At 44.3% G+C, this 20,722-nt stretch overlaps 1 long non-coding RNA gene across 2 annotated transcripts in view; it reads left to right on the top strand.

Annotated features, from left to right (window-relative positions):
- Positions 1 to 3,064: 3,064 nt before the first annotated feature.
- Positions 3,065 to 20,722, top strand: part of LOC138302140 (uncharacterized) — an 82,010-nt gene continuing 64,352 nt past the window's right edge. For both annotated transcript variants that reach the window (XR_011205304.1, XR_011205303.1), the window contains exons 1-2: positions 3,065 to 3,142; positions 3,277 to 3,342. This is a non-coding gene — a long non-coding RNA (uncharacterized lncRNA). The remainder of the gene's footprint in view (positions 3,143 to 3,276; positions 3,343 to 20,722) is intronic.

The following is a 20,722-nucleotide window of genomic DNA, read 5'->3' as shown; positions in this document are numbered from 1 at the left end:
AACCGATAAAACTACACTGAGCGGCACTCCCCTCGGTGGGCGAGCACCGACTATCATTGTGGGAAATTCCCTCACACACGCAGCCCGGCAAAGGTCATTCTGTTTGCTCAACCCCCAGCCCAGAATATGCCCACTCGGTGAGCAGTTCCTCGGGATTACTTTACATTCCTCTGAGTTCGGGGAAGTGGTTTTAAGCAGAGTCCCTGCGCTAGGTTACTGTAAAGTCAGGGCACCAAAGGGCAAGAGTATATTTTTTGATGCGCTTTATTTTATTATCTAATCGCTGCAGTGGCGTAACAAAGGCTCCCGAGGTGTATTACACCCTCCCCCGCCCCCTTCGAGCTCGGGGGGAGGAGGGGGGGGGGGGCTCAGGACAGTACACTGTGCAAGTACTGCAGGCCCCTGACTAGGTCCGGGGGGCAGAACCCCCTCCAGGTACTTTGCAGGGGCGGGTTGGATAGGGGACGGGGCTCATGTTTCGTTACGCCACTGCATCACAGCACTGGATGTACTCGCTCGCGCAGCGCTTTAAGTGGTCCGGGACACGGGCGCGGGTATTCAAAAACGGAACCTGAAACAGGGTCCTATTTAATGTCGTTAAATATTATGGCAAAACACTAACGGCTTTCCGAACCATGAATGTAAAAAGCGTCTAGGTTATCCATCTCAGCTTTTTAGTTCCCGTTTATAACCCACCCTTTACTTAATCTTGCATTAAGAATGTTAACTACTTCCAGGATGTTGTGTTTCTGTACTTTTTGCTTGTAGCGCAATATTATTGTGTAGTGCATACTTTCACCCAGGTGTTTATGACGGCCACGACTGAGTGCTCTAGCGACGAGACTATGGCAGTGCGAGTTACTCACTTTGCATGTCAGTGATCAAAAAGCGTTCAGATTTCGTAATCATCCAATCCCTGGCCTCTCTGTAGAACACACAGAGCAACGGTCATGTATTCCAGTTGCAAATGTGATTCCTTGCAAAATATTGGCAAGGTGAAAGTAAAGACAGTCCAGTGGTGACAGATGAATGGGTGTGCTTTGTTGTAATGGATAAAGTGCCATATGTCATACTATATAATTCTTTCATCTTTTGTGGTAGACGATATTTTACTTCTTATAACACATGATCCAATCACTATTCTTTCCTCAAAATACCTCATTGCTTGATCTCTTGTTCTTTTATGTGAAAGTCGCAGATATGTCGAATAGGTGCAGATCCTATAGTGCACAATTTAACACTATATTGTGCACAAGAAATGTGTTACACAATGCACTATAAGCAGTTTAACGTAAGTCACTGTAAAAGAAACAGCTTTAGCGCAAAATGAATGGTAACACTGTAATAAATAAACTCACTGCCACAATGACTGTTCATTTCTTGATTATTGTCTGGGTAGAATGTAGGCAGAGTGTGTTACACTCCCTATGTACATAAGATGCACACTTTTCACACAAATCTGCTGCCTTGACACATGCCTACGTTAAAACAGGAGGGGTCTAACCAATTTACCGTCCTAGACCTGGGTAGAAACAAACCATTATTGAAAAGCATGGAAACATTAAAAAGTGGTTCAGATATATATACAATATATTCATGATCTGGCAAGGAGACCAGGCGACTCTGTCCTTATTTCACCAATGGCTTAATCAGCTTACACTTGATTTTAAGTTTACAATGCATGCCAATAACAACAAAGTCAACTTTTTAGACCTTTGGATCATGTCCAAAGAGGGCCACTTAGAAATCAGTTTATATAAGAAACCGACTGACTGTAACACCCTATTGCATTTTTCTAGTGGCCACCCCATGACATTGAAGTAAAATTTGCCAAATGGCCAATTCCTCCGAATTAGGAGGAGTTGTAGCAACAAAGAAGATTACTTAAACAATGCTTTAGATTTGATAATTAAGTTGATTGACAGGGTGTATCCCAAGAAATTGGTTAAATCAGCATCAAAAAGAGCTTGGTTTACTCCTAGGGAAACCCTCCTTACTCCGAAACAACGTCAGAAGGCGAATCCATTAACCTGTGTTATTACCTATAGCCCCAAGGCCAATAATATCAGGTCGATTATTGAAAGGAATTGGAGAATTTTGGGAGGATTAAACATTGATAAACCTCTATTTGTGTTTAAGAAAGCCCGTAATTTACGAGAGCATTGGGTTAAGACAGCACAACCAGTAGAAAATAAAAAAGATTTGAGATCAATGCTACAATTGCCTCCCCTGGAGGGGCACTTCAAATTCAAAAACTGTGTTGCAAGTCAATTTACCAGTGAAACAAATGAAGTAATCTTGAATGGCTTTACACACCGGCAAAACAAAATTTCAAACTGTAATACAAAAAATGTCATATATTGTATAAAGTGCCCTTGTGAGTTGTTTTACATAGGCCAGACATCTCAACCGGTAAAGACGAGGATTTTACAACACAGGTCAAGAATCAAATGTATTGTCAGAAGTGCGCCATTAGTGGGACATTACTGTGAAGCTAATCATAAACCGGATGATATATGGTGGACAGTTTTGGAAGTGATACACACCAAGAGTGATGGAAAATCAGTCTCTTATGTTCTAAACAAAAAGGAGGCAAAACTCATTGAAAAATTCGGAATGGCCAGACATGGATTAAATGATGAAGATGAAATGTGGGCCCTTATATAAATGGCTTAGACATTGGACTCTGTGAACATTTTTCTTGTAACATTATACCCCTTGCTTTAAGTGTAATTTCTTGTGTGGTTACTTATGTATTTTCTTAAGTAGGCAACATGTATAAATGATTTTCCATACGTTCTGTAATGTGAGAAGGTAAGAATACAGGGATGCATGTTTTGAGAATACACAATATTCTATGTTACTGTTTTTGCACTCTCTTTGAGCTCCAATCACCAATACATTGTCAATCTAAGCCGGATAATGAATTCGCCGTAATGGGCCCCAGTGGGCACACTCTTTGTCCTCCACTCTAAGATGGCCGCCGCATGGAGACCGTATTACCCTATAAAGATGGCTGTCACGGAAGCAGTAAAACCTTTATACTTCTGTGTTTTGCAGTCCCTCCGGTAACACCAGGAGACGGATTACCGGACCGGCAGAAAATAATTACAGAAAAACGACAATGCTATTTTCCCCTACAGTAAGTAGGAATGAAGGCAAATGATCCTTTTAATAAGGCCTCGATGTTTTGCCAAACAATGTAATTATGGCCATTCGTTTATAGAGATATTCCTCTATAGAGCTATTTTTCCATAGCTAGTTTCTCTTTTTTAGGCAGCCACCGGAAAGGAATGCTCCGCATTTTGAACGGGATACAAATAAGCATCCCCGGTTTCTAGGGTGAGTACAATATGAAATATGGAACGCTCACCTGACACTTTGAAAGTGGGTTCCTCTTACTACTTATCTATAATCCTCCTGGTTGGTATGCGCAATAGACAGGGTACATATACTTCTTATAACAATGCTGGTCTGTCTCTAACCCACCTGTGTATTTTTTGTCGTAGAGCATGGAATTATTTTTAAACAGCACCACTAGATTTGTGTTTCTTATGCACTTTATGGTGAAGGGTATTCCTTATTTTGGACTAGGTAGTTATTTAGTAACATTGTGGATTTATTTGTTCGGTTTGGCTCTCTCCAGGAGTCCTGAAGAGGCCCAGATTTGGAAAGGGGCCGAAATGCGTCGACTGGTTACAAATGGAGAGGTTGTTTTGAAAATTGGAGTTACCATTTAAGGAATCTTTAATACAGTCCCTTGTTTTTCCCCGAACTGGGTCACAAGTAAAGATGTTTTAGGATTGGGACTGAGTAGACAACCATCTCTGCAATGTGGATTCTCGGTTTAGTTTTAATTGAGTACCGCTTGGTTTCATGGAAAATAAAGGAGGAGAGGAATGTTGGACCAATAATTTATAAGGACTGCTGAACTATTGATTTATGTCTTATGTCGAATATGTTTGTTTGTAATGTTTATTGTTACACCATATAAGTGAATTTTTTCCTGTGAATGAACAAATTGTCTTACCTGTTGGGAATGGAAAAATAATAAGTGAATTTTGAGCAATTAAATTGTGTTCTCAATGATAGATTTATGGTCTCATTGAAAGTGAATTATAAACTTCATCCTTTTCTACTAATTGTCTGTGCTTTTCGATAATGGCTTGACACATGTTTACAGCAATTCCAGATAAGCATGTGAAGACTGATGTACTGGTGTATGTCCTAGGTAGCAAAGAGTTTGATAGTACCAACAATGGTTGACATGTGTCAGCATGACTACCTAGTTTGCTCTGTATAACAATATCACACAGCACATAGCAATACACACAACTTATTGTCACTCACATGCCAGAACAAGAGCAAGGTACCTACAGTTACAAATTATCCCATACATGTTTTGGGCTCCAACAGGGCAATCATATGTGGGATGTGCAACTATATCCAGCAATGTCCAAAAATGTCAGAGACCTATCCAAAAAATGAATGGGAGTAGAAGTAGCCATATATGTTGCATTTGGCTAATGAAAATAGCAGCACTGAAATTATTTCGCACATCAACATCATTCAGTCATGGTAAGAGTTACCATGCAGGAATAAATGCATACCCATGTTCAATGGAGTATGTGGATGGAGAGCTGAAAGATACCCACAGATACTTGGAAATCCAACATGGGAGGTCACTTTGAGATATCACAAGTGCTATGGCAGGTGTAATGTCATGTGTGTGTGGCACTCATTACATCTCACAAATACCGGCAATGAGACAGTAACTATCATGTAGCCAGTAGTAGAAGATGTGTTCATCTACAATTTACACAAGTCACACGTAGCATCCTGTTCATGTATGACCAGACAATGTTGCAGTAGAAGATGTGTACAAAGTGTAAGCATGCTAAAGAATGGGAGCAATGTAGGAGACAAAATATACCTCACCAGTAATGCGTTAAAACATGGAGAAGAAACACGCATATACCAATACTGACTGTGCAACACATCAATGCCTAAATGTGAACATCCAACATATTTATTGAGAGTGTGGCCAGGTCAGTACATAACCCTGTCGTGTTTGCCACTACCATAACCTGGTAGATACCCATCGCATGGCAACATGAGAGGAGGAAGTAACAGATAACACCATCTGTCTACTGTAAAATTGCCAAAATAGAAGTCACAACAGAGATATAACACCTAACTAAGCTGCCCATGGACACAACTCAGGGTGATTGTTGTTTTGCCTGCACAGCACATGTGTGACAATGGGGGGACATCATTGGTAACTATGGACCTTCAGTAACTGTACAGGGTTTGATTAGATATGTCCTACACATGGAAGTACCCAGTCCTCTATACATGAGAGGGGAAGGCTGACACCAAGTACCGCAGAGGAAAATGTGATATCCTGGTCCGTTTGATCACAATTCACAATTATGCATGTGTCTGTCTGCAGGGGAGTGTGCATTGCTCTGCTGATTAGCAATCATGAAGAGGCTAGATCCCTGCTCAAACCACCATAACACCACTGCTCTGGCTACATAAACTTTTGACATTGTCAGGGGCATGATGCATTTGCACAGTGGCCTGAGTAATCTTGAGCTCCGTAAACCAGCCCCTTCACATGCAACCATGGGTTTGTGTTGCCATACAAACTCCCACAGTACTGATGAAGAGTAGGCTGCAATCTATGCCAGACTGCAACACTGCTACACAGTGGTATGCCATTGTATATGACAGTCATAACAAACATGATGTGGACGAATGGATGTGCCTAGTTGGTGGCATGCACACATATACCACATATCTCAGCACACATGTACCACTGTAATGGCTCAGGCATGGTAATGTTTATTGGATTCTGAACAAACGAACCTACCACAAATGGAATGGCATATGTATCACAATATCACTGACTGAAAAAAATGACCTTCACATGTGTTCCGACATACGGAAACATAGGTGGCCCTGATATGACAACATGGGCATTTGTCAAAGTCCAACATGTGTCCATGCAGGAAGATAGATCTGTGAGGTTTCACATCCCATGAACACACCACTGTGGACATATGTTATTGAAATGACACTACATATATCTTTACACCCACATGGCATACAGCAATCTTCAGTGACACGTGTTCATACCATCTCCTGCAACTAAGATGCATGGGGAACAATATGTCACACGTGTAGCAGAGGATCATGAAAGCTAAACCAACAACACACCACAGAGTGGACACACATGCACACCCAAATCGCCAGGGGTAACGTGATGTCAACCCACGTCCTAGTCCATTGCATCCTCTGAGTACAAACTGCCATGGCTGTCACACGCCTTACCATGTTTTGGACAGAGGCCATCATATATTTTGTGTTGTTGAGATGTGTGCATTTGTATATCAGACATAATGTGGTACACCCACAAATAAGTGTTCAAACACATATGTACACTCACAGTACACATGTGCTAACATGTATGTGGACACAGTGTAGCTACACATGCACAATGTATAAGTCATTGCATGCAGCAGACACATAAACAAACATATAGGTACAACATACCAATGTCACCGTAAAGATATCACTGGATAGTTACACACATGTAACCATACCACAATGATGACATTATTGCATAGCCCAGGTGACATGGTATGCAAATCTGGGTGCACTCACACAAGACCTCTTCACGCACAATGAGAAAAAATCATTGCATGACCATCTTGCGTGAAAAATGTATACGCAAACGTCTATACCATACTTTTTGCTTAAGCAAACAAATGCCAGCCCCTGAGCGTCTAACGCACGTCCACAGGCCTTTCCACGCACAATGTGAAAAAATCGATGAATGATCATCATGCATAAAAAAAACGACACATGACTAGAAAAGTGACACACAGGCACAGGACGTGATGAAACAGGATATCCTGCCTGCATACATGGTACAGTGAGTCCACTTTCATTTCACAGTCTTATTGTCTGTGACTATGTGAGGGTGTGTGGAGCTGGTGCTGTTGGTGATTTGGAGTAACTGGAGTGTTTTTGTGCTGTGTCCTGTAGCTGTTGTATATTTTTGTCTTTTAATCAGTCTTTTGTATTGTAATTGTTTTGTATCTGTCACTGTATTGTGGGGTATTTGTCTAGGGGTAGGATAGTTTGTTGGGCAGTTGGGGTAGTGTGAGGATATTTTTTTTCTGCCAACTGCATTTGCATGATGTCAGGGAAAGGGAGGATGGCCAAGATGTTGGCAGATCAGTTGGGGGGCTTCATTTGGCTGGTACAACATTACTTCCCCATGATACTAGTACTGCGTGGCCATGTAATTCAGGGCTACCCCACAGAGGCCAGGAAGCTGCGGGGGTGCAAGGTGCTCCACCACCCGACTTGAGTTTTTGACACCTGATGTAATAACCACCAACTGAAACACCATTGGGATGACCTGATCACAAGGGAGCAAGATCTGCTGGATCACCTGGGCATAGAGATTGGTGGAGCAGTTGGTAAGCATCCCATTTCCATATCAAGTCCTTTATTTGCATGTGCATGACAGGTGCTGATATGGCTGAGTGTAGCATTTCATGTTTAAGGATCTGGACATATTGTAAGCTGCCTGTCTGAAGAGCCTCAGCGCCACTGTCGTAGTTTGGACTCTTGCTCTGAGCAAGACTGCTGGTCTCAGGATGACAGTACTTTCGTTTGTAGGTGACTAAGGCGGTCATTCTGATCGCGGCGGTCGGCGCCCACCAAGCGGTTCCCGCCGAAAGACCGCGGCGGGCATTCCGGCTTTCCCGCTGGGCCGGCGGGCAACCGCCAGAAGACCGCCGGCCGGCCCAGTGGGAAAGCCCCTTCAACAATGAAGCCGGCTCGGAATGGAGCCGGCGGAGTTGCAGGGGTGTGACGGGTGCAGTGGCACCCATCGCGATTTTCACTGTCTGCAAAGCAGACAGTGAAAATCTTTGTGGGGCCCTGTTAGGGGGCCCCTGCACTGCCCATGCCAGTGACATGGGCAGTGCAGGGGCCCCCAGGGGCCCCACGGCACCCGTTCCCGCCATCCTGGTTCTGGCGGTGGACACCGCCAGAAACAGGCTGGCGAGAAGGCGGTCGGAATCCCCATGGCGGTGCTGCAAGCAGCGCCGCCATGGCGGATTCCCTGGGCCAGCGGTAAACCGGCGGGAAACCGCCGGCTCCCCTTTTCTGACCACGGCTTTACCGCCGCGGTCAGAATCGCCCAGGAAGCACCGCCAGCCTGTTGGCGGTGCTTCTGCCACCCTCCGCCATGGCGGTCATGGACCGCCAGGGTCAGAATGACCCCCTATGTCTTTTCCTACAACTATTCGTAACTGTCGTCCAAACCTTACCGGCTTACTAGCTGTACCTCACCAGAAACACAATAGTAAAAGGTGATTTGTAGCAGTCGCTTACGCATGGACTCAAAGTACGATATCTCAGGGTTGTCGTGGTTAAACGGAGATTACCCTTTTCTCACAGATTTATTATGTCTCATACAAACAAAGGCAATAACACAGATGCAGTGAAGTTATAATAGTTTTTATTCAACATAACTGCAATTTGTGATAAGTTGCATGAACTGCAATGATTAGGATAATGAATATACCAAGCAACAATATTGTGAAGAAGAGAGTCATTCTTATAAAGACCCCTACCATTGTGCAATAAATGAAAGAAATATATGTATATGTAAAAGATGGAATAAGCCCTAGTACCCTAAGGAGAATAGGTCTAACCTCCTACCTAAAGGAGAGCTGAGTTCATTAAACCTAATCTGCCAAAGTCGTGTCCATGAGAGGAGCCCCCAACCCTTATTACCTTGGAATGAGGTCTCTATCTCAGACTCCGCAGAGACACGAAGACTGGGTCAGCGTCAAGATGACTGCAGCATCGGTATCAGCGATGGTGGCGATGCCCTCTGGTCGGAATCCCTCTGATTATCTGTCTAAAGTGTGTTGTATTTATACAGATCTACAAGGTCCCCTGACATAAGTGTTATTCGTAACAATAGATAACAGGCATGCTTGGGACGGCAATTAATATCAACAATCCCTCGAAAGTATAGAGAGGGAAAATCCCTAAGTGTGAATACCTACTGTATGTTTGTCTTTCGTGCTTGATCTTGACGCCTTGGCGCAGTGACACTGATAATAGAACCCATAACAAGTGGCCTAACTATAAACAAGGCCGCCATCTGAAAGGAAATAAATAATTAAATGGACTAAGACAGAGCAAGCTAAGTAGGTTAAAAGTCACTGGGTGACGGGGGCATGAGTTCACAAGCCTACGGCTAAGCTAACTCCTGTTATCCCGTTAAAACAAACTAGAATTCACTACACCCTCCCCATTGCCGTAACAGGTATGATTAAGGTAAAGCAACCCAAACTCTAAAAAAGCTGCTACTGAACTAAAAGCCAAAAAACAAAAACGAAAACTCAAGCTAAAAAATGTACTTAATGACAAAATAATTGCTGTGTGTTAAAATTTGTTTAAAAAACATACAGAGATGTTAATATCAACCATGACAAGTATAGCAAACTTTTAGTATAATCGCTTATTTTGGAACCGGGAACTGGTAAGCAAAATTCATCAAATCATGTGTTATATGCAGGATCTTGAAGAATGTCATCGAAGTCACCATTCAAGGATCTTAAAAACAAGTCAACATCGTCTGAAGTGAAATCGAGAGCTGGACGGACAAAAGGGTCCACAGAGCAGAAGTGAGCCACATTCATCGGTGTATCGATACTCGCTGCAGCGTCCTCATCCATGTTAGATCTTATAACAGAAGGCTCATAGGTGGCCTCGCGGAGCAACCTAAGTCTCAAGGGGCATGACCGTGTATGAACCCTCACCGGGGACATCAGCAGTTCGTGTTCCACAGGAGATGTTGGTGCAACAGCAAGACAGACCATAGGCAGATGTTCAAAGAGACACCATATGCAGCGGAACACTGGTTGTACACACCAGAGTAGAGGCCGGAATGACAATGACCAGTCAAACTCCAGTTCTACCAGCAAAGGCGTACCGAAGATCCGAACCACGCGTTCACGGCACAGCGGGGTTGACGGGAGCGGCTCCATTGCTCTGTGTCGCTGGAAAAAAACAACCACCGCGAATCAGAAAAAATAGCAGTAGCTGTCCGCCAATTAAAGCCAAAATAATTGGAAAGCCACCAAACACACTGGAAAAGAGAGGATGGATGGCTGATGGGATGACTCCGAAGACAGTCTGGAAGATGGACACGAAACCAGACCCGACAGCCTTAAATAAATGAACATTCCCAGTTGTGCTTGAAGCATTGAATATTCTGGATACCAACTCTCCAAAGTGGTTGGGGAAATCGGTATTTAAAAGGGATTGTATCTCGGCTGATGATCTCGCAATCTGGAGAGCATACGTCTCTTTTGCGGATGTCAAGGCGACCTGTTTCTGAAACAATAGCGCCTTTAGTCTACTCAACTTGTCATAGTTCACATTAATAGTATCAATGTGGAGCCACATTTCAGATACTTGTATCTCTCGTGTGGGGGGAAACAAAACATGACCACAACACGTAACGACCTTCGTGACTGAGATTGCGTAGGCAATTCCAGGTCGCAAGCCGCAACAGCTGTCATCGCTCAGTAGAATATAACTCCCATTAGAAAGTACATGAAACACTGAACGAATCAAGGGGACAGGAGTACCCTTCAGAAAACAGGCCAAATTCGCGACCCCCGCATTGCAAAGACCGTGAAGAGACACCTGTTTGCATATCATGGAATGACGAACAGCAGTCTCACATTCACTTCCGCTAAGAAAGACCTCCTGTTCACCGTTCAAACATCGATACTCAAAGGGCAACTCCCACTATTCCTTAATAAAGCTAACTCCTAGCCGTTCATATCGTCCTACTGCAAGATGTTTCAGGCAGCTCGAGAAACGAAAGGTCGAAAACGGTAAATTAATAATGCTGTGTAAGAGCCAGATAGTTGAAGGACTCTCTGCTACCGTGAAGGGCAACTTATCTAACTTCTCTAATTGAAGCAAGGTGAAACGAGCCTCCCTTTTAGTCATTGTCTCTTGTTCCCTGGAAAAATTAAAAGCAGCGAATAGTTCACTCCCATTAATGTATTTCCATGGAATGTGGCCACTTCCTAGTGTCTGTAATAACCAACCCAGCTGCATGATGGAACGTAGCTGTGTTTTCCCATGATATAACCGGGACAAATCAGTCTGAGTGTTATCAATAGCAGACAACACTATGTTTGACAGTGAATAAATCCTGTTGGACAGTGTGTTCATGCCATTGTCGACAACAGCGAATGTTTTTTCCAAATTCTCCTTATCAAGTTGCCTTAAACCTGCAGCAGCTTCAATTTGAGAAAGTTTCCAAATTTCATTATACATAGCATATAAAAAACGTTTCGAGCGTTGTTTCCTAGGACCTAATAGGAAATCCTGTAAGTCTATACTGTCAGAAAGAGTGTTCAGGTGTTGTTTAACCGCTGTTAAAGTGTTTGTCTGCACCCATTGCTGGCACAGCTTACCCACACTGTATGTTGTAATTATACCAGTATGTTGACCTGATAGAAAGCGAGGGTCTGGCCTATGTATGGAAAAAACCCCTGAAGAGTTCAAAAAATGCCTTTGACACTCATCAGTGTCGGTGGGCCAAACCAACCACCCGCCAGGACGGGAAAGTGAAGAATTATAAGCACCAGCCTTAACCATTGCATCTAGCCTATCCTCTGAAACATTAAGAAAGTGTTGCCAATCTCTAAATTTTGTCGGAGTAGGGATACTGGGCGTGTTCAGATCTTTAATTTTGCTAACCCTAGACATGATGTCTGCTCAACAGTGTCATTTAAAAAAATCATTTGTACAGGAATTAAGTATGCTCGAAATAAAGCTTCCCTACCCTGTATTTGCCAATCTTGTGTCCCCCATACACTCTTCAAATCGATAGTGTTTTTTTCAAATTCATAACCCTCAATCGAGAGCCAGGAAACAAAGGGATCTGAATAAATCAGTTTTGTATCTGTTAGCAAAAGTTTTTTAAATTGCGCTGTAGGTAATTTAAAATAATATGATTCAGCTTTCTTTGTATCATGCCCAGAAAAGTATGTGAATTTGTCACTGTAATACTTTGGACTCCCCACCTGTGGTGTTGAACAGTGTTCCCATTGTGTGTAGTTAAAGAGAGGCCTATATCTAGTTGCACAGTGCAGGTAGTGATGTCCCCAATTGTTATAGCAGAACATTTCCCCATAATTCATTGTATAATCATATACATCATCACTTCCAAAAGTGGAGTAGTCCTTCATTTCAGTTAGCATTGAATCAACTGTTTGGACATCCCAATCATCAGAGACAACATTAGGTGTAATAACATCAGACATTGAAATTTTGAACACGTATGGTATTTGAATTATCTCTGTAGGCCCATATATATAGAACGGAACTTTGTCCCACACAATCCCATCAGGAATCGGAATAGCTGTAATATTGACAGGGGACAAATCACGTCGGACCTTATGTGATGAATGATGTGGTGTTAAAATTTCATCAACAGGCTCCACAGAGGAGCGATCAGCGATATAGTGACCATTAATTAGTAAAAAGAAAACAGTCACAAAACCAATCCATAAAAATAATGCAATGAATGTCAAACAGAACCAGAGATAGTTCCATGGATATATCAAATAGTTCTCCTTAAGCCATCGATAGAATTTGCTACTTCTCGAAAGTTTGTCAGTCTCAGTTGAGGATGAATCCAAAGAAAAATCATCAATGTCTACAAAATAGCCAGAGGAAGTCTCTGCAAACACAGGACCCGTCGAATTCTCATCCATTGCTCGTGGAAGTTCTTGATAGACAACGTTATTAGCCGTGGAAGTGTTCGTGTAAAACACAGCCAAATCCTGAAGCGGGGTGGTCTCTGAAGTTGTTACTGGAACCAACAAAAGTTCATTTTCCACCCTCCCCATGATCGAAGAAGTGTTCGGAACAGCAGTTGACATAGTTGCATAGTCAGTAGTAGTGATATTCATCCTATTCTGGAGATGGATGTCCTGTTGGGTAGTGAGAGGGGATCGGGAACTACCCAAGGGACCTCCTGGTCTACTGTGAAGAATCGGCCACATGGTGTAATTTGATGTCATCAATGGAGATGAATCTGTTTGATTTGGAACCAGACAATGGTGGAAGGATGACAGTCCTGGTGCCTTTTATCCCCAATGCCGGTACAGGTGCTCTGTATGATGGACCAAACTCTTTTTTGACAGCGATCTTCTCACAAACCAGATCCCCAACGTTAGGAACCCAGCCAGTCGAAGTTTTCGCCAATTCCCTTATTCCCAAGGTGGCAGCACTTGTAGATGATTTATCATCCAGGGGCATCAAGATCGGGGACATACATAGGTGTCCCAAAGAGAACCTCATATGGAGACTTTCCCCCCAAGGACCGTCTTGGCAGATTATTCAGTGCTCTCTGGACCCCATATAGGTGATGTAACCAAGTGCGGCCTGAAACTAATACTCGAGCTGTTAAGGACTGCTTTAGATCACGATTCCGCCTCTCCACGACCAAATTTCCCTCGGGATGGTATGGTGAGGAGTAATGGAGTTCAACACCCATCGTTCTCATGGTGTCCCTGAAAGCTTTAGAGGCAAATGCATGGTCCTGGTCCGAATGGAATGCTGCAACCGCATATGTACCGATAAAGATCAGCAAATCTTTTATAACAGTCCGGCCGTCAGCCGACCGCTGTGGCCATACCCACAGGAATCTAGAACAGGAATCTACAGCCACTAAAATGAATTTATATGCACCATCAGGCTGCAAAGGACCACAATGGTCCAGGTACACACAATGGAGTGGCTTGTCTGACACTAAGGGCCATATTTATACTTTTCGACGCACAACTGCGCCAACGCAGTTGTGCGTCAAAAAATGTAACGCCGGCTAACGCCATTCTGTAGCGCCATGCGGGCGCCGTATTTATTCAATGACGTTAGCCGGCGTTAGCCGGCGGAGCTGCCTGGTGTGCGTCAAAAAAAATTACTTACACCAGGCAGCGCCGGCGTAGGGGAAAATGGAGCTTGGGCGTCAAAAATGGGGCAAGTCAGGCTGAGGCAAAATTTTCGCCTCAACCCGATTTGCGCCATTTTTTTTGACTCCCAACCCCCATTGAAATGACTCCTGTCTCAGCAAAGACAGGAGTCATGCCCCCTTGCCCAATGGCCATGCCCAGGGGACTTATGTCCCCTGGGCATGGTCATTGTGCATAGTGGCATGTAGGGGGGCACAAATCAGGCCCCCCTATGCCACCCAAAAAAAAAATATATATATACTTACCAGCACTTACCTTAATGTTCCTGGGATGGGTCCCTCCATCCTTGGGCGTCCTCCTGGGGTGGGTAAGGGTGGCAGGGGCTGTCCCTGGGGGCATGGGAGGGCACATCTGGGCTCCTTCCGAGCCCACAGGTCCCTTAACGCCTGCCCTGACCAGGCGCTAAAAAATGACGCAAAAGCGGCTGGAATTCATTTTTTTTGACCCGCCCACTCCCGGGCGTCATTTTTGCCCGGGAGTATAAATACGGCGCACATGCCTCGGAGTCATTTTTTAGATGGGAACGCCTACCTTGCATATCATTAACGCAAGGAAGGTGTCCACGCTAAAAAATGACGCAAACTCCATGAACTTTGGCGCTAGATGCGTCTAACGCCAAAGTAATATGGAGTTCGTTTTGCGTCGAATTTGCGTCAAAAAAACGACGCAAATCCGGCGCAAACAGAGTATAAATATGGCCCTAAGAGAGATGTCTGCGGAGGGCGTTTGATATTTGAGCCCTTAATCTGCTGACAAATGTCACAGCAAAGGACATACTGTTTAGTCCGTCTGCATAGACCAGGCCACCAGTACCGTTGTTGTAGAATGGTGATAGTGGCCTGTATACCAGCATGTGCAGAAGCGACACCCTCATGTGCAGCTGTAATCAGCTCTAATCTTTGGTCTTCATTGGGGATCACTTGATCACCTACCTCAGGAATTGTTGCAAAAGCAACATTCTGTGCACTGATATGATAAGTATAGTTCGTAGGGTATCCTTTCGGAAGGGTCTTGCCTGCAGCCGAAGCTTTAACGGCAATCAGTATTTCATTATCCAACCTCGTCCGAGAACGAATCACTGCAGCCACAGAAGCCGTAGCTACTGATGCTTTGGCTGCTTCATCAGCCAATGTATTGCCAGCAACGTGTATTCCTACACGTTGGTGCCCTAATGTATGAACTACATGGACACATGGAAGCTTATCTTTAACATCAGCCACTCTTCCCCACAACATTTTGTGTTTAATGGTGTTCCCTTTAGAATCTCTAAACCCGTTCGGTTTCCAATGATTGAGATATTCATTGTATGACTGGACGCAGTAAAATGAATCACAGACGATCATAGTCTGTGTTCCTGTCTCAGAATGTTCGAGCGCTAGAAGAAGAGCTTTAAGCTTGGCGAACTGGGCTGTGCAGTCCCCTAAGGTCTGAGTGTAGGTATTGTGAGGATGGAAAACTCCTTCTTCCATTACTCCGCACACGGCTGCGCAAGCTGCCGAGTATTGAGGTTTAGTACCCACAGCCAGTTGTGCTGATCCATCAGTATAAATGATGGTATTATAACTGTCTATTGGCAATATATGTAGAGGAGCGGGGTACTCCTGTTCATACTGGAGAAATTCTTGTGTCTGAAGTCTTGGGTCAAACACATAATCAACATCAGTGGCGGTCAGAGACGTTGCCCATTGAATCCAGTGTGGATGTAATGCCTTAGCGTTTGGAACACTCGCTTTAGTGACAGCCTCTAAGGCCGGCACCGGGGAGACAACAATAATACATTTCCCCTGGGCAAGTGGCCTCTCCTTTATGACGGCCATCTGAACTGCTGTCAGAATTATTTCAGTAGGAGCAAAACGTTTCTCAGCATTGGAGTACAAATGTGATTTGTATGCTATCGGCACCGTGTCACCCTCATTAAAGGTGACATAGGTAAATCCAAGGCCCCCAGCTATTATTCTGATGACCAAATTTGTTTTATTGTCACATGTGTATAAGTGTCTAGCTTCCAGCATGTCCCTAAGGATGTGTGTGTGTTCAATCGTCCATCGCCTGCTAGAAAAATTGGGCTGAATTAAGTCATAAAGAGGCTTGATGCGTTCAGCATAATCTGGAATGTATGTTCTGCCAAAATTAAAGAAACCCAGTAATGACTGTAATTTCTTAAGTGTGTTTGGAGGCTGTAGCTGAGCACACTTTTCTAGGAAGTGCGGGGCCAGGCTCTTCCCCTCGTTTGATAGCTCATATCCCAGGAACAATACACTAAGAAAAGCTATCTTGCTTTTCTTAAAATTTAATTTATAGCCGAAGGCTGCAAATCCCAAAATTATCCGATCGACCCTTGCAAGATGAATGTCGAGGGTGTCGTCATTGAGATAGATATCATCCACATAGGATAATGCATCGGAATCAAGCTCGTGCAAGATTGATGTTACATGGGCCGAAAACAGTCCTGGGTTGTTTTTATAGCCTTGTGGTAAACGACAAAAGCGTTCTGAGAGCCAAAGGAAAATGCACTTAGGTCCCTACTTTCATGTGATAAATTCTGGCAGAAAAACCCATTAGATATATCCAATGTAGTTTTATATTTTTTACGCACTATATTATTGATCAGCGCTGTGCGAATTCTGGATAGCATATGTGCGTGTATGACTATTCAAGTGTCTATAATCAACCACTATTCTATATGAATGATCAGGTTTTGCAACGGGAAATAACGGATTATTCAGTGCCGATGTACAGGGCTCAATTACTCCCTGGTATTCAAGTTGTGACAGTATCTCTGTCACTGGAGCTTTCGCTTCATGTTTAACAGGGTATTGTGGCTGCGGGTGCGGTGTAGACCTAACGGGAATAACATGACAAGGAGAGTCCTTGTCCCAACCTACATGATTACGGTATAATGCAGGTGCCTGCGCTAAAGCCCATTCAGCAGCATAGGCTTTTTTGTCTGCCTCCCGAACAAGATCGGAGAAAGAAGGCAAAATGACATCTTGTCATGTGGGAGCTTGCGGACATGTTCAGGTGGCCAGTCTCTCTCGGCCAACAGGATATCTCTAGTAAGTTCACCCAAAAATATTACACTAATAGTGCGTTCCACGTCTCCCTCTATCTGAAGTGTTAAATCATAAACCCGATCGGGTGGGAGTACGTGGCCATCCGCCGTCTCAACTGCGATGTAATCGCTAGTTGCATCCAGATGATCTTTCAGACTCTGGTGACATATCGTGACCTCTGCCTCGCTGTCAAACAGAGTCACTGCCCACCTCTTGTTCCTCAACAGTGTTCTCAATACTACTGGCATTTTTAACGGTCAGTGCTGCCACTTTCTTCTTTTTAAATTGTGGCTTTTGCTGAGGAGTCTTTTCTTCTTTTTTAATGGTAGACTGTGGCGAGTCTTTCTTTTCTTTCATGTATTCTGGACGTCGATCTTGACGGCCTCCTCTCTCGCTACGTTTATCCGGTGCGTCCTGAAAGGAACGAGAAGGACGTGAATCAGTATATCTGTCTGGAGTTCTAATGTTATCCCTGTTCCTGAGATTATACCTCCTTTCGGAGTACTCCGGATGTGGAGAATGAGCTCTTCTATTTCTCCTGTCTTTGAAATCTTTCTGTTTGTCCCAGTGCTTTTTAGAGCCCTCTTGTGCTTGCTTTGTACCTTCCTTTTGGGCGGTACTCGGTATGTCCAATTTTTTAGGTTTGGCTCCCAAACCATCCCGTCCTATACTAGTATAGGTATCGGAGATTATTTTCAGTAGCTGTCTCTCTTGTTCCATATTTGGAGTTTCCCGGAGACGCTGGCGTATTGCCAGTGCCACCGCTTCCCCTTTAATATTACTTAGTATTAGCGAGGAGACGGCGTCAAAGTTACGCATCAATTTCATCCCCAGATCCAGGGCCGGTGCAGCCCCATGCTCATTTTGTATTTGTTTTAACACTTCCGGCAAATTGGCAAGTGTAGGGGTACCGTGTGTGGTAGTATAAACGGCAGCGAATACTGTACCCCAAGTGGCACATTCATCCACCTAGGGAACCATCCCAAACGGCAAGCACATAGTGAGCAATCTATGTTTCTCCTGTGGCCCGTATGGGGGAACACAGCTTCCAGCTGATTTGTTTTCTGAGCAATCCAGAACGGTATTTTTTCCCGTTCCGTGGGCACTTTACCCATAATAGTATGCACTGTTTGTGGATTAATTCCAGTAGCCAATTGATATCCACCAGGTACTGGTGGTGCTGGACGCGCTGGTGTAGTGTTCAATGTTCGCATTACGAACTGAACAAATCGTCTATATAATGACACTAATTCATTATATAATATTCGCAAATCTGCGATCGGCATAGTCTGTATGCCTGGGTGAGGTGTATATGTGGCAAACATGGGCCATGTAGGCCCTTCATTACTTAAAGGACCTAGCCTCACCCATCGTAGTACATGCGGTAGGGAACCTTCAAACCAGTTCTGATGCTCTTGATATGTGAGCGATATTTCATGATACTGGTATGCTTCGTATCTTACGGGTACGTTCGCAATGTCATAAGTGTGAAATGTGTGCGTTCGTTGGTCAGCCTCAGGAAAGGCAACCCAACAGTAAAACGTTTCTGTTTGGCAGGCTTCAGCCACTTCTATAATCAGAGTAACATCCCGCCCTCTTCTGTAAGGCCATGCGCTAATAAATGTTGTGTAAGTGCATGTCTAGCATTTGCAGGAATGTCTATGGTATTAGCCATAGTTGTTTAGAGAAACGGAACACCAAAAAATAGGGGAAGCTTTTTCCGTTTGATGAGTTCCAGCTCGAACAACCTACAGCCTAATTAGGCGTTACCTGTTCAGCTGAGGAGGATTCTCCCAAAGACCACGGACGTCTCCGTATAATGGTACTGAGGGTAACTGTTGTCTGTGAGACAGTGATAGTCAGGGTATCCGTAAATTAGTGCCTAAACACCATCGTTGAGGGCGCCATGTCGTAGTTTGGACTCTTGCTCTGAGCAAGACTGCTGGTCTCAGGAGGACAGTACTTTCGTTTGTAGGTGACTAAGTCTCTTCCTACAACTAGTCGTAACTGTTGTCCAAACCTTACCGGCTTACTAGCAGTACCTCACCAGAAAAATAGTAAAAGGTGATTTGTAGCAGTCGCTTACGCATGGACTCAAAGTACGATATCGCAGGGTTGTCGTGGTTAAATGGAGATTACCCTTTTCTCACAGATTTTTTATGTCTCATACAAACAAAGGCAATAACACAGATGCAGAGAAGTTATAATAGTTTTTATTCAACATAACTGCAATTTGTGATAAGTTGCATGAACTGCAATGATTAGGATAATGAATATACCAAGCAACAATATTGTGAAGAAGAGAGTCATTCTTATAAAGACCCCTACCATTGTGCAATAAATGAAAGAAATATATGTATATGTAAAAGATGGAATAAGCCCTAGTACCCTAAGGAGAATAGGTCTAACCTCCTACCTAAAGGAGAGCTGAGTTCGTTAAACCTAATCTGCCAAAGTCGTGTCCATGAGAGGAGCCCCCAACCCTTGTTACCTTGGAATGAGGTCTCTATCTCAGACTCTGCAGGGACACGAAGACTGGGTCAGCGTCAAGATGACTGCAGCATCGGTATCAGCGATGGTGGCGATGCCCTCTGGTCGGAATCCCTCTGATTATCTGTCTAAAGTGTGTTGTATTTATACAGATCTACAAGGTCCCCTGACATAAGTGTTATTCATAACAATAGATAACAGGCATGCTTGGGACGGCAATTAATATCAACAATCCCTCGAAAGTATAGAGAGGGAAAATCCCTAAGGCCCATATTTATACTTTTTGACGCTAAACTGCGCTAACGCAGTTTAGCGTCAGAAAATTTCGCGCCGTCTAACGCCATTCTGAAGCGCCATGCGGGCGCCGTATTTATGGAATGGCGTTAGCCGGCGCAAGCAGACCGGCGCTGCCTGGTTTGCGTGGAAAAAAGCCACGTACACCAGACAGCGCCGGCGTAGGGGGAAAATGGCGTATGGGCGTCTTAAAATGGGGCAAGTCAGGTTACGTCGAAAAAATCGTCGGAACCCGACTTGCGCCATTTTTTTTCGACGCCCATCCCCCATCAACATGACTCCTATCATTGTAAAGATAGGAGTCATGCCCCCTTGCCCAATGGCCATGCCCAGGGGACTTCTGTCCCCTGGGCATGGTCATTGGGCATAGTGGCATGTAGGGGGGCACAAATCAGGCCCCCCATAACACAAAAAATAAAAAATAAAAACTTACCTGAACTTACCTTAATGTCCATGGGATGGGGCCCTCCATCCTTGGGTGTCCTCCTGGGGTGGCCAAGGGTGGCAGGGGGGTTCCCTGGGGGCAGGGGAGGGCACTCTGGGCTCATTTTGAGCCCACTTGTCCCTTAACGCCATGCCTGACCCAGGCGTTAAAAAGCGGCGCAAATGCGCCGTTTTTGGCCACGCCCACTCCCGGGCGTCATTTTTGCCCGGGAGTATAAATACCACGTAAAGGCCTGGGAGTCATTTTTTAAGACGGGAACGCCTCCCTTGCATATCATTAACGCAAGGAAGGGGTTCATGCTAAAAAATGACGCACACTCCGGGCACTTTGGCGCCCGAAGC

This window comes from Pleurodeles waltl, chromosome 6 (genome assembly GCF_031143425.1).
Source record: "Pleurodeles waltl isolate 20211129_DDA chromosome 6, aPleWal1.hap1.20221129, whole genome shotgun sequence".
NCBI classification, from domain to species: domain Eukaryota; kingdom Metazoa; phylum Chordata; class Amphibia; order Caudata; family Salamandridae; genus Pleurodeles; species Pleurodeles waltl.
Note: the sequence above shows the minus strand (reverse complement) of the source record. Positions and strands in the feature narration are given on the sequence as shown.